General features: G+C 42.8%; 1 non-coding gene across 1 annotated transcript; it reads left to right on the top strand.

Annotated features, from left to right (window-relative positions):
* Positions 1-298: 298 nt before the first annotated feature.
* On the top strand, positions 299-406 carry LOC117086420. The gene has a single exon (XR_004438333.1). It is a non-coding gene; the product is annotated as a U6 spliceosomal RNA (small nuclear RNA).
* The last annotated feature ends 11,222 nt before the right edge of the window (positions 407-11,628 follow it).

The following is an 11,628-nucleotide window of genomic DNA, read 5'->3' as shown; positions in this document are numbered from 1 at the left end:
AGCCGGGCGTGGTGGTGGGCGCCTGTAGTCCTAGCTGCTTGGGAGGCTGAGGCAGGAGAATGGCATAAACCCAGGAGGCGGAGCTTGCAGTGAGCTGAGATCCGGCCACTGCACTCCAGCCTGGGCGACAGAGCGAGATTCCGTCTCAGAAAAAAAAAAAAAGTTAACATAGACTTCTGCTTCTAGGAAGAAATCGAATAGATGCACTTTTCCCTATTTCTTCTATTAGTTGTAACTAAGATCCTTGGACATTCAATATAAAACAAAATATAAGAAGACACTTAAAAGTCTAGCAGAGGTGCTCGCTTCGGCAGCACATATACTAAAATTGTGAATGATACAGAGAAGATTAGCATGGCCCCTGCACAAGGATGACACGCAAATTCGTGAAGCGTTCCATATTTTTGCATTATTCGTGACACTTCAAGGTATCTGCTTCTTGGGGGGGAAGAGGGAATAAAAAAAGAGGAAAAAGTTAAAAAAAAAAAAAAAGTCTATCAGAGAAAGCAGACCAGCTAGACACCTTGGTACCCAAAGAACAACATGATACTGAGTTCCCCTGGTTTTCTTTTACTGCATATTTCCCACACTGGATACTGAAAAAGCAAGCAACCTAGAAACAGTAATGGCCACAGACAGAAAAAAAAAAAAAAAAAAAGAAGGCATAAGAAAAGCCTGGCCGGGCGCGGTGGCTCAAGCCTGTAATCTTAGCACTTTGGGAGGCCGAGACGGGCGGATCACGAGGTCAGGAGATCGAGACCACCCTGGCTAACACGGTGAAACCCTGTCTCTACTAAAAAAAAAAAATACAAAAAAACTAGCCGGGCGAGGTGGCGGGCGCCTGTAGTCTCGGCTACTCTGGAGGCTGAGGCAGGAGAATGGCATAAACCCAGAAGACGGAGCTAGCAGTGAGCTAAGATCTGGCCACTGCACTCCAGCCTGGGCGACAGAGCGAGACTCCGTCTCAAAAAAAAAAAAAAGAAAAGCCTGCATAAGCCCCACCCTCCCCTCTGTTTTTTTTCTTTTGAGACAGGCTCTCACTCTGTCATGCAGGCTGGAGTGCAGTGGCACAGTCATAGCTCACTTCAGCCTTGAACTCCTCCCTATCTCAGCCTCCCAAGTAGCTGGGACCACAGGTGCAAGCCACCATGCCCAGCTAATTTTTGTATTTTTTATGGAGGCTGGGTTTTGCTATGTTGCCCATGGCTGGTGTCGAACTCCTGGGCTCAAGGGATCCACCCACCTCGGCTTCCCAAAGTGTTAGGATTACAGGCATGAGCCACTGCATCTGGCTAAGTCTGCTCTCTCTAACCAAGGGCCAAATGATCAGGAAAGGAGTAGCCTAGCAAGACAGAAAACCTTTAGATCAAGCTTGTCCAACCCGCAGCCCACAGGCCACATGCAGGCCAGGACAGCTTTGAATGTGGCCCAACACAAATTTGTAAACTTTCTTAAAATACTATGATATTTTCGTGCAATTCTTTTTTTTTTTGTTTTTTTTTTTGAGACAGAGTTTCTCTCTTGTTGCCCAGACTGGAGTGCAGTGGTGCGATCTCGGCTTACTGCAACCTCTGCCTCCCTGGTTCAAGCAATTCTCCTGCCTCAGTCTCCCAAGTAGATGGGATTACAGGCACCCGTCACCATGCCTGGCTAATTTTTGTACTTTTAGTAGAGACGGGGTTTTGCCTTGTTGGCCAGGCTTGTCTTGAACTCCTAACCTCAGGTGGTCCACCTGCCTCGGCCTCCCAAAGTGCTGGGATTATAAGCCCGAGCTACCACACCTGGCTCCTCTTTTTTTTTTTTTTTTAAGCTCATCGTCTATTATTTGTTATTGTATTTTATGTGTGGCCTAAGACAATTCTTTTTCTTCCAGTGTGGCCCGGGAAAGCCAAAAGGTTGGACACCACTGCTTTAAATAATAGTTGCTCTACTCTACTAAAGCATAACAGAAAAAAACAAAACAAAACAAAACAAAAAACAAAAAAACCCAAACCATGGCCACCTACATGATTAGCAGCAAAAGCCCACTGGAGAGCGTAGACTTCCATTCTTTCCAAGCTGTGATGTGTCAGCCCAGCTCTCCTGTAGGGTAGTGTTAGAGAAAGCCAAATGGAAAGCCTGGACTTTCATCTCTGCCTGGTGGTAAAGAATATTGAATGCCCCACGGTGTCAGTGGAGACCACACAGGGAGCCTGGACTTCAGTCCGCATCCAAGGCACCCTTCTTCCTTGTAAGTGATGTCAGAGGAAGCCTAGTGGAAAGTCAGGACCACTAGGTCCTTTCCCCACCTCTCAGTGGTAACAAGGCCACACATATCCTTACTGTCTCAGTGGAGACCATGTGGGGAGCCAGCACTCCCACCCCCACTCAGCAGTAATGAAATGTCCCTTCTTTCACCCATAGTATCAACAGAGGAGAACCGGGACTTTCACCTGGTTTCACCTTTACCCACCCAGTGTTAGAGGTAGGGCTGATCCCAACATGAGATTTAAATAATTAAATAAATAAGATCTATTCCAAATTCCCAGGTCTCAATTAAAAAGTCACTCATCATACCAAAACCCAAGAAGATTTCAAAATGAATGAGAAAAAGACAGTTAATAGATGCCAGTACCAACATGTCACAGATGTTAAATTATTTGACAAGGATTTTAAAGTAGCCATGATAAAAAATACTCCAACAAGCAATTATGAGCATGCTTAATGCAAATGAAAAAATAGAAAGTCTTAGCAAATAGATCGGAAATCTTAGAAAAGAAATAGAGTATATAAAAGAGAACCAAGTAGAAATTTAGAACTGAAAAAATGAGGCCTGATGCAGTGGCTCATGCACTTTGGGAGGCCGAGGCGGGTGGATCATTTGAGGCCAAGAGCTCGAGACCAGCACCAGCCTGGCCAATGTGGTGAAACCCTGTCTCTACCAAAAATACAAAAAAAATTAGCCAGGTGTGGTGGCCGGTGCCCGTAATCCCAGTTACTTGGGAGGCAGAGGCAGGATAATGGCTTGAATCTTGGAGGCAGAGTTTGCAGCCAGCCGAAATTGTGTCACTGCACTCCAACCTGGGCAACAGAGGGAGACTCCATCTCAAAACAAAACAAAACAAAAACAAATAAAAATCTTAATGGGTGGGCTCAACAGAAAGAATGGAGAGGATAGAAGAATCAGTGAACTTAATGACAGAGCAGTTGAAATTATCTAGTCTAAACAACTGAGAAAAAATGGATTTTTGTTAATTAACAGAAACTTGGGGACCTGTGGGACTGTAACAAAAAAATCTAAACTTCATCTCATAAAAGTCTCATAGAGGAAGAAAGCAGTGCTAAACAAGTATTTGAAGAAATAATAACTGAAAATGTTCAAATTTGGCAAACAAACCACAAACCTACAGGTTAAAGCTGACTGAATTGAAAACTGGATAAACTCAAAGAAATCCATGCAACGCACGCCATGGTTAAACTTCTGAAAACTGAAGACAAGGAGACATCTTGAAAGCAGTCAGAGACAACTGAAACATTACCTCCCAGGGGGATAAACAATTTGAATAACAGCAGATTTCTCATCAGAAACCAGAGGCCAGAAGGAAGATGGCACAACACTTTTGAATTGCTAAGAGAAAATAACTGTCAATCTAGAATTTTATATCCAGAGATAATATCCTTAGATATGAAGGCAAATTAAGACATTCTCAGATAAAGGAAAACTAAAAATTTGTCACTAGTAGACCTACCCTGAAAGAATGGCCAATGTGGCCAATGATTGCCCCATTGCACTCCAACCTGGACAACAAGAGCGAAACTCCATCTCAAAAAAAAAAAAGAAGTTCTCTAAACAAAAAGGAAATAAAAGAAAAAATCTTGGAACATCAGGAAGGAAGATAAAACATGGAAAGAAGAAAACCGTAGGTAAATACAATAGACTTTCCTTCTCTTGCATTTTCTAAGTTATGTTTGGCAGTTGAAGCAAAAATAATAACCCTTTCTAATTCTCGATGTACATAGAGGAAATACTTAAGACAATTAAACGATAAATGAGGGAGGGTAAAGGGATGTAAAGGGAGGTAAGGTAAAATCTCAGAACCAGTGACTTGATTGTAGTGGTGGTTACACAAAACTACATATGTGATAAAATGACATAAAACTATGCACACACATTGCAACAATGTGAAATTCCTTGTTTTGATACAGTGTACTGTATTTATGTGAGAGGTAACCACTGGGGGAAACTGGGTGAAGGGCACATGGAACCTCGCAACTTCCCGTGAATCTATAATTATTATAAAATTAAAAATTGAAATCCCAGCACTTTGGGAGGCCGAGGTGGGCAGATCACTTGAGCTCAGGAGTTCAAGACTAGCCTGAGCAACATGATGAAATCCTGTCTCTACTAAAAATACAAAAATTAGCTGGGCATGGTGGTTTCTGCCTGTAATCCCAGCTACTTGGGAGACTGAGGAGGGAGGATTGCTTGAACTCAGGCAGCAGAGGTGGCAGTGAGCTGAGACTGCACCACTGTACTCCAGCCTGGGTGACAGAGAGACACTGTCTGAAAAAAAAAAATTAAAAATTATTAAAAAGTTGGCTGGGCACGGTGGCTCACGACTGTAATCCCAGCAATTTGGGAGGCTGAGGCGGGTGTATCACCTGAGGTTAGGAGTTTGAGATCGGCCTGGCCAACATGGTGAAACCCATCTCTACTAAAAATACAAAAAATCAGCCAGGCATGGTGGCACACGCCTGTAGTCCCAGCTACTCAGGAGGCTGAGGCAGGAGGATTGCTTGAACCCAGGAGGTGGAGGTTGCGGTGAGCTGAGATTGCGCCACTGCACTCCAGCCTGGGTGACAGTGTAAAACTCTGTCTCAAAAAAAATAAATAAATAAAAAGTTAACCTTATATATGCTCTTGTCACTCAGTAAGCACTATAAATCTGTTAGCTACCACTTTTTTTTTTTCTAGATGAAGTCTCGCTCTGCCTCCAAGCTGGTGCAGTGGCGCCACCCTGGCTCACTGAAACCTCTGCCTCCTGGGTTCAAGAGATTCTCCTGCCTCAGCCTCCCCAGTAGCTGGGACTACAGGTACACGCCACCACTCCTAGCTTATTTATTTATTTTATTTTTTTGAGACGGAGTCTCAATCTGTCGCCCAGTTTGGAGTGCAGTGGCGCATTCTTGGCTCACTGCAACCTCCGCCTTTTGATGCCCAGCTAATTTTTGTATTTTTAGTAGAGACAGGGTTTCACCATGTTGGCTAGGATGGTCTCGATCTCCTGATCTCATGATCTGCCAGCCTCAACTTCCCAAAGTGCTGGGATTACAGGCGTGAGCTACTGCACCCGGCTGCTACCACTATTAAGAAATATTTGCAGCCAGGCGTGGTGGCTCATATTTCTATTCCCAGCATTTTGGGAGGCCAAGGCGGGCAGATTACCTGAGGTCAGGAGTTCGAGATCAGCCTGACCAACACAGCAAAATCCTGTCTCTACTAAAGACACAAAAATTAGCTGGGCATGGTGGTGGGCACCTGTAATCCCAGCTACTTAAGAAGCTATAGCAGGAGAATCGCTTGAACCCAGGAGGCCGAGGTTGCAGTGAGCCGAGAACACAACATTGTTCTCCAGCCTGGGCAATAAAAGCGAAACTCTGTCTGAAAAACAAAAACAAAGACAAAAACAAACAAAAAACAAAGAAAAGAAAAAATATTTCGAAGCATATTATTAGCTGAGCATCATTAAACCAAACCAGGGAAAATTTTTTGTCACTGCCACTTCTTTGGTTCTACTTTGAATTTACTTAATTTTTTTTGTGTGTATTTATTTATTTTTTCCGGACAGAGTCTTGCTCTGTTGCCCATGATGGAGTGCAGTGGCACGATCTCTGCTCACGGCAACCTCTGCCTCCCGGGTTCAAGCAATTCTCCTGCCTCAGCCTCCTGAGTAGGTGGGATTATAGGAGTGGGCCACCATGCCCAGGTAAATTTTGTATTTATTTATTTATTTATTTATTTATTTATTTTGAGATGGAGTCTCGCTCTGTCACCCAGGCTGAAGTCCAGTGGTGTGATCTCGGCTCACTGCAAGCTCCACCTTCCGGGTTCACGCCATTCTCCTGCCTCAGCCTCCTGAGTAGCTGGGACTATAGGCACCTGCCACCACGCCCAGCTAATTTTTTTTTTTTTTTTTGTATTTTTAGTAGAGACGGGGTTTCACTATTTTAGCCAGGATGGTTTCGATCTCCTGACCTCGTGATCTGCCTGCCTTGGCCTCCCAAAGTGCTGGGATTACAGGCGTGAGTCACTGCATCTGGCCCTGCCACTTGACTTTAGGCAAGTTTCTTAAAACACTCTAAACTTCAGTTTCTATACTTTTTGATAAGGATTAAAAGAGATTTCTTGACATTATTTAGCACAGAACCTGACACATAGTGGACATTCAACAAAGCTCAGTTCCTGCTCCTCTCCCTTCTTCTTTCTATAATTCATCGGCCAAGGCTGGCTTTCACAGCCAAATCAAGTAACCAATTTCAAATCTTACTTCTCTTAGAACTGAGGTCTATCTTAGTGTGAGTATCAGGGTTCCCAAGGCTCAGCTGCATCTCTGTCCTTCCCACTGTTTCATTGCTTAACCATTTGTTGAATTCTAAGAACCTATATAATCCTGTTTTGCCTGAAATAATTTGAATTGGATTTATACCATTTACAACAACTAATGTATCCCTTATCTAAAATGGCAATCCATTAATCTGCTAAACTAAATTGCTTAAAATAACTACTGGCTTCGAATTAAATAATTGAAATATAATTTCATGGCCAGAAGTTTTTTTTCAGAAATAATTTAGTCTTGGCCAGTTCCAGTGGCTCATATCTGTAATCCCAACACTTTGAGAAGCTCAGGCAGGAGGACCCCTTGAGGCCAGGAGTTCAAGACCAGCCTGGGCAACATAGGGAGAATCCATCTCTCCAAAAACTTAAGAAAAATTAGTCAGGCGTCATCTGGCAGATGCCCCTCTGGGATGAAGCTTCCAGAGGAAGGAGCAGGCAGCAATCTTTGCTGCTCTGCAGCCTCCACTGATGACACCCAGGCAAACAGGGTCTAGAGTGGACGTCCAGCAAACTCCAGCAGACCTGCAGCAGAGGGACCTGACTGTTAGAAGGAAAACTAACAAACATAAAGGAATAGCATCAACATCAACAAAAAGGATGTCCACACCGAAACCCCATCCAAAGGTCACCAACATCAAAGACCAAAGCTAGATAAATTCATGAAGATGAGGAAAAACCAATGCAAAAAGCCTGGAAATTCCAAAAACCAGAATGTCTCTTCTCCTCCAAAGGATCACAAGTCCTCATCAGCAGGTATAAAACTGGACGGAGAATGAGTTAGACTAATTGACAGAAGTAGGCTTCAGAAGGTGGGTAATAACAAACTTCTTCGAGCTAAAGGAGCATGTTCTAACCCAATGCAAGGAAGCTAAGAACCTTGAAAAAAGGTTAGAGGAATTGCTAACTAGAACAACCAGTTTAGAGAAGAACATAAATGACCTGATGGAGCAGAAAAACACAGCACGAGAACTTCATGAAGCATACATGAGTATCAATAGCCGAATCAATCAAGTGGAAGAAAGGATATCAGAGACTAAAGATCAACTTAATGAAATAAAGTGTGAAGAAAAGATTAGAGAAAAAAGAATGAAAAGGAATGAAAAAATCCTCCAAGAAATATGGGACTATGTAAAAACACCAAACCTATGTTTGATTGGTGTACCTGAAAGTGACAGGGAGAATGGAACCAAGTTGGAGAAGACTCTTCAGGATATTATCCAGGAGAACTTCCCCAACCTAGCAAGACAAGCCAACATTCAAATTCAGGAAATATAGAGAATGCCACAAAGATACTCTTTCAGAAGAGCAACCCCAAGACACATAATCATCAGATTCACCAAGGTTGAAATGAAGGAAAAAATGTTGAGGGTAGCCAGAAATATCAGGTTACCCACCAAGGGAAGCCCATCAGACTAACAGTGGATCTCTCTGCAGAAACCCTATAAGCCAGAAGAGAGTGGTGGCAATATTCAACATTCTTAAAGAAAGTAATTTTCAACCCAGAATTTCATATCCAGCCAAACTAAGCTTCATAAGCAAAGGAGAAATAAAATCCTTTACAGACAAGCAAATGCTGAGAGGTTTTGTCACCAGTAGACCTGCTTTACAAGAGCTCCTGAAGGAAGCACTAAATATGGAAAGGAAAAACCGGTACCAGCCACTGCAAAAACAAGTTCTGAAATTGAGGCAGTAATAAGTAGCTATCAAGCAAAAAAAAAAAACCCAGGACCAGATGGATTCACAGCCAAATTCTACCAGAGGCACAAAGAGGAGCTGGTACCGTTCCTTCTGAAACTATTCCAAACAATAGATAAACAGGGACTCCTCCCTAACTCATCTTATGAGGCCAGCATCATCTTGGTACCAAAACCTGACAGAGACACAACAAAAAAAGAAAATTTCAAGCCAATATCCCTGATGAACATTGATGTGAAAATCCTCAGTAAAGTACTGGCAAACCAAATCCAGCAGCACATCAAAACGCTTATCCACCACGATCAAGTTGGCTTCATCCCTGGGATACAAGGCTGGTTCAACATACACAAATTAATAAATGTAATCCATCACATAAACAGAAGCAATGACAACAACCACATGATTATCTCAATAGATGCAGAAAAAGCCTTCTATAAAATTCAACACCGCTTCATGCTAAAAACACTCAATAAAGTAGGTATTGATGGAATGTATCTCAAAATAATGAGAGCTATTTATGACAAACCCACAGCCAATATCATACAGAATGGGCAAAAGCTGGAAGCATTCCCTTTGATAACTGGCACAAAAAAAGGATGCCCTCTCTCACCACTACTATTCAACATAGTATTGGAAGTTCTGGCCAGGGCAATCAGGCAAGAGAAAGAAAGAAAGGGTATTCAAATAGGAAGAGAGGAAGTCAAATTGTCCCTGTTTGCAGATGACATGATTGTATATTTAGAAAACCCCATTGTCTTAGCCCAAAATCTCCTTAGGCTGATAAGCAACTTCAGCAAAGTCTCAGGATACAAAAATCAATGTGCAAAAATCACGAGAATTCTTATATACCAATAATAGAGAGCCAAATCATGAGTGAACTCCCATTCACAATTGCTACAAAGAGAATAAAATACCTAGGAATACAACTTACAAGGGATGCAAAGGACCTCTTCAAGGAGAACTACAAACCACTGCTCAAGGAAATAAGAGAGGACACAAATAAATGGAAAAACATTCCATGTTCATGGATAGGAAGAATCAATATCGTGAAAATGGCCGTACAGCCCAAAGTAATTTATAGATTCAATACTATCTGCATCAAGTTACCATAGACTTTCTTCATAGAATTAGAAAAAACTATGGTAAATTTCATATGGAACTAAAAAAGATCCTATATAGCCAAGACAATCCTAAGTAAAAGAACAAAGCTGGAGGCATCACGCTACCTGACTTCAAACTTACTACAAGGCTACCGTAACCAAAACAGCATGGTACTGGTACCAAAATAGATATATAGACCAAAGGAACAGGACAGAGGCCTCAGAAATAACGCCACACATCTACAACCATCTTATCTTCGACAAACCTGACAAAAACAAGCAATGGGGAAAGGATTCCCTATTTAATAAATGGTGTTAGGAAAACTGGCTAGCCATATGCAGAAAACTGAAACTGAATCCCTTCCTTATACCTTATACAAAAATTAACTCAAGATGGATTAAAGACTTAAACATAAGACCTAAAACCATAAAAACCCTAGAAGAAAACCTAGGCAATACCATTCAGGACATAGGCATGGGCAAAGACTTCATGAATAAAACACCAAAGCAATGGCAACATGAGCCAAAATTGACAAACGATATCTAATTAAACTAAAGAGCTTCTGCATAGCAAAAGAAACTATCATCAGAGTGAATAGGCAACTTACAGAATGGGAGAAAATTTTTGCAATCTACCCATTTGACAAAAGACTAATATCCAGAATCTGCAAATAACTTAAACAAATTTATAAGAAAAAAACAAACAACCCCATCAAAAAGTGGGCGAAAGATGTTAACAGACACTTATCCAAGGAAGACATTTATGTGGCCAACAAACAGATGAAAAAAAGCTCATCATCACTGGTCATTAGAGAAATGTAAATCAAAATCACAATGAGGGCCGGGCGCGGTGGCTCAAGCCTGTAATCCCAGCACTTTGGGAGGCCGAGACGGGCGGATCACGAGGTCAGGAGATCGAGACCATCCTGGCTAACACGGTGAAACCCCGTCTCTACTAAAAAAAAAAAATACAAAAAATTAGCCGGGCGAGATGGCGGGCGCCTGTAGTCCCAGCTACTCGGGAGGCTGAGGCGAGAGAATGGCGTAAACCCGGGAGGCGGAGCTTGCAGTGAGCTGAGATCCGGCCACTGCACTCCAGCCTGGGCGACAGAGCGAGACTCCGTCTCAAAAAAAAAAAAAAAAAAAAAAAAAAAAAAAAAAAAAAAAAAACAAAATCACAATGAGATACCATCTCACGCCAGTTCGAATGGCAATCATTAGGGCCGGGCGTGGTGGTTCACACCTGTAATCCCAGCACTTTGGGAAGCCAAGGCAGGCAGATCACGAGGTCAGGAGATCGAGACCATCCTGGCTAACATCGTGAAACCTCGTCTCTACTAAAAATACAAAAAATTAGCCAGGTGTGGTGGCAGGCGCCCATAGTCCCAGCTACTCAGGAGGCTGAGGCAGGAGAATGGCATGAACCCAGGAGGCAGAGCTTGCAGTGGGTTGAGATCGCGCCACTGCACTCCAGCCTGGGCAACAGAGCGAGACTCCCTCTCAAAAAAAAAAAAAAAGCTTGGGCGCGGTGACTCATGCCTGTAATCCCAGCACTTTGGGAGGCCAAGACAGGCGGATCACGAGGTCAGGAGATCGAGACCATCCTGGCTAACACGGTGAAACCCCGTCTCTACTAAAAATACAAAAAATTAGCTGGGTGCGGTGGCGGGCACCTGTAGTCCCAGCTACACCTGAGGCTGAGGCAGGAGAATAGCGTGAACCCGGGAGGCAGAGCCTTGCAATGAGCCAAGATTGCGCCACTGCACTCCAGCCTGGGTGACAGAGCGAGACTCCATCTCAAAAAAAAAAGAATGGCAATAATTAAAAAGTCAGGATAGCAACACATGCTGGAGAGGATGTGGAGAAATAGGAACACTCTTACACTGTTGGTGGGAGTGTAAATTAGTCCAGCCATTGTGGAAGACAGTGTGGTGATTCCTCAAGGATCTAGAAACAGGAATACCATTTGACCCAGCAATCCCATTACTGGGCATATACACAAAGGATTATAAATCATTCTACTATAAAGACACATGCACATGTATGTTTATTGCAGCACTGTTCACAACAGCAAAGACTTGGAACCAACCCAAATGCCTATCATTGATAGACTGGATAAAGAAAATGTGGCACATACACATCATGGAATACATGCAGCCATAAAAAAGGATGAGTTCATGTCCTTTGCAGGGACATGAATGAAGCTGGAAACTATAATTCTCAGCAAACTAACACAGG

This window comes from Trachypithecus francoisi, unplaced genomic scaffold (assembly GCF_009764315.1).
Source record: "Trachypithecus francoisi isolate TF-2019V2 unplaced genomic scaffold, Tfra_2.0 Lachesis_group1, whole genome shotgun sequence".
In the NCBI taxonomy this organism is placed as follows: Eukaryota; Metazoa; Chordata; class Mammalia; order Primates; family Cercopithecidae; genus Trachypithecus; species Trachypithecus francoisi.
Note: the sequence above shows the minus strand (reverse complement) of the source record. Positions and strands in the feature narration are given on the sequence as shown.